Here is a 3,072-nt window from a genome sequence, read left to right as displayed (position 1 = left end):
AAGCAACTCGGTCAGTCAATTGTCTTAACTGTACGATGTCTCAAAGCCATTTGGACTTTTTCACCCGTAACAAAAATTTGACTGTATTAAAGAATCGACAAGATCTCTTGGAGTCAGGCTTACATCCTCAGGTAAATAGACAGAGAGAAATAAAAAGAAGTGTCCCGGGTGAGCCTGAGGGCCACAGCTGTTAAGCAACATAACAGTTTCTAACTGATTTCTTAGAACCTAACTTTTTGCACGACACAAAGATTAGAAAAACAGACGTGCCCAACATTCCTCTTCTCTAAGACCACCGATTTCTACAGCTCCCAACTTGAGTTCCTTACTCCTACCCTCATACCTGAATTCAAACTCCACCTTCACCACTAACAAGGGGCTCCAGTTTTCTTAACTGTAAAAATGGAAATAATAAGCCTTACTGCGAGTGGTTACAGTGAGGATTCACTGAGGAGACAGACATAAAGGTCTTGGAAAGTAGCAGGTGCCCACACTCACTCACGAACCCACACAGCCTGATTCACAGCCCCACCTGTGTCCTTTGAGCTAGGTCCCTGTTCTAGCCTCATAAGACCCACCTGCTTATTTTTTGTTTGTTTGTTTATTTTGAGGGGGGAGGTAATTAGATTTTTTTTAATTTTTTTTAATGGAGGCACTGGGGATTGAACCCAGGACCCCATGCAGGGTAAGCATGCGCTCTACCACTGAGCTACGTCCTCCCCGCAGCCAAACTCATTTGTATGCCCTCCTTCCTGTTTTTCTGCAATGATATGAATTCAAGGTTACATCAAATAAGTACAACACAGGGAAATATATACAAGATCTTGTGGTGGCTCACAGCAAAAAGAAATGTCACAATGAATATATGCATGTTCATGTATAACTGAAGAATTGTGCTCTACACTGGAATTTGACACAACATTGTAAAATGACTATAACTCAATAAAAAATGTTAAAAATTTTTTTTAAGATTACGTCACATAAACTGTACATGTCCAGGTGAACATTTCATTCCTTATCTATTATTCAAAGTTTTCCCAAGTGCAATCGTCTCTTTATTTGGGAGTTTTACCTGGATGTTTAGAAGCAGGTAGACACAGCAAGTTTCTAGAGAAGAGGGCACCTGACATTGAAGGACACGGCCCGAAGGGTCCTGCTGCTCACAACTCGGAGGTAGGGTCCACCGCCAAACCTACCCACTGATGCTGGACAGCTCCCGTGAGTCCGTCCCCACAAAGCGGGACAGCCAGCCGCGGTCTCCATCCCCAGCACCGCCCGCCAGCACCCTGGCTGAACAAAGCCAGGCCAGATTCAAGGAGGCCTCTGGGATCTGAGGGATGGAGGGACTTGAAAGGTGGGGGCTTACTGTGGTTACGCATCCAGCTCCATCCAGCTCCCGCAAATAAAAGAATTTCTTGGAAGGAACTGAAGCGGCTAATGGAACCCAGAGATCGTTCCAGGGCTGGAAAGCCATCCAGAAGCAGGCAGGCCAGGGTCTCCCTGTCTCCCTGCCTGTCTCTCCCTACCTCCTTTCCTCGTGGTGAGAGACAACTATCCCACGGCAGCTCCTGAGGGGACAGCCCTGGGGTCAGCTCCCCTAGGAATGGAGTCCCTGGAAGAGAGCCTAAAGGCCCTAGCCTGGGTCAGATGGCACTAAAAACACGGCTGCCCGAGGCCCAGGCCTGAGCTGAAGGGACGTTCTCAGGAGGTCGCAGTGAGGATGGTGACTATAAATATGTCAACTGTGAAAAAGGTCACACTCTGGAAGCAACTAGCACCCGAGACCCTGGGGTTGAGCCTGTGGCAACCAAGCCAGTCACCCACCGTCTGCCTCAAGGCCAGGGGCGTCCTCACAGCCAAGCTGGAAGGTGGCCCCACGAAGCCTGGCTGTGCAGGGGGCAGGGCCCAGGGTCCCCTACCTCTGCCCCCACACCCGACCTCAACTTTGGCGCAGCCCAGAGCAAGAAGGCAGAGGTCCACATGTCATGTGTCTAAATATTTAGTAATTAATCAAGCTTACAGACTGTTGAATATGTTTTAGACCTTGACCTTGACAAATGTCCCTTCACAACGACTTGGAAGACCAGATTCCAGTGTAGAATTCTTAGACTCCTGTGAGATCCGTATTGGGACACGGGGACATGAGGGAGCTGGCCTGAAGCCACTGTGTCCTCTCCCACCCCAGGCACCTGGGAGGGGCCTCACAGAAGCCTGGGGACACCCCACCCCACGTCCCTCTCAAGTAGCCACCCGCTGTGCCTGGGCATGAGACACACAGACCATGCAAATGGGCTGTTTGGGGAGAGAATGTCAGGATCCCAGGGACATAGAGCCAGGTTTCTCAACCCCAGGACCACGGCCACTTTGTGCGGGATGAGTTTTTGTTGCGGGGGCAGGAGGAGGATTTCCTGTGTGTTGGGATGTTTAGCAGCATGTCTGGCCCCTACTTACTAGATGCAAGTAGCATTTCCCCCCTCAAATTGTAACAACCGAAACTGTCTCCTGACCTTGTCAAATATCTCCTTGGGGACAAAATCACTCCCAGTTCAGAACCACCAGCCTGGAAGGGAAAGGCTGGTGCTGTGAGCAGTGGCAGAGATAGAGCAGGGACAAAGTCAGGTTGGGGGGCTTGCCAGAGCCTCGGGGCCAGAACAGGGGCTGAAGTGGGCTGTCTCCCCAGAATTACTTCCTTTGATCCTCCTGACACGTCAGCCAGGGAAGTGCAGTTAACCCATTGTACGGATGAGGAAACTGAGGCTCGTGCCTTTAAGCATCTTGCTGAATTCCGCACATCTAGAAACTGGCGGCAGCAGTCATCAAGGCAGAGTCTCTCGGGTGCTGACCAGGCTGGGACGAACTTCCCATAAAGCCACATTAGAATCTCAGGCTTCGAAGTGACCCTGGTGGTAAAGTGACCCAGATCCATTTCCCAAGAACATGGAGCAGGTGTGTCACTGCTCAGGGGATGGGGGTGTGATGAGAAAGAAGACAGCACAAAGTGTTTTCTCCTGTGGAGGAAAATATCCAAGAACGAAGAGAAGGTGATTCCTGTCTTTTAAGACCAACACTGTC

The 3,072-nt window shown here is 50.1% G+C and overlaps 1 non-coding gene across 1 annotated transcript; it reads right to left on the bottom strand.

Moving 5' to 3' along the window:
- Positions 1 to 647: 647 nt before the first annotated feature.
- Positions 648 to 720, bottom strand: TRNAG-ACC. The gene has a single exon. It is a non-coding gene; the product is annotated as a tRNA-Gly (tRNA).
- Positions 721 to 3,072: the final 2,352 nt, after the last annotated feature.

This window comes from Camelus ferus, chromosome 31 (assembly GCF_009834535.1).
Source record: "Camelus ferus isolate YT-003-E chromosome 31, BCGSAC_Cfer_1.0, whole genome shotgun sequence".
Taxonomy (NCBI): Eukaryota; Metazoa; Chordata; class Mammalia; order Artiodactyla; family Camelidae; genus Camelus; species Camelus ferus.
The sequence above is the reverse complement of the archived record's forward strand: the minus strand, read 5'-3'. Positions and strand labels throughout refer to the sequence as shown.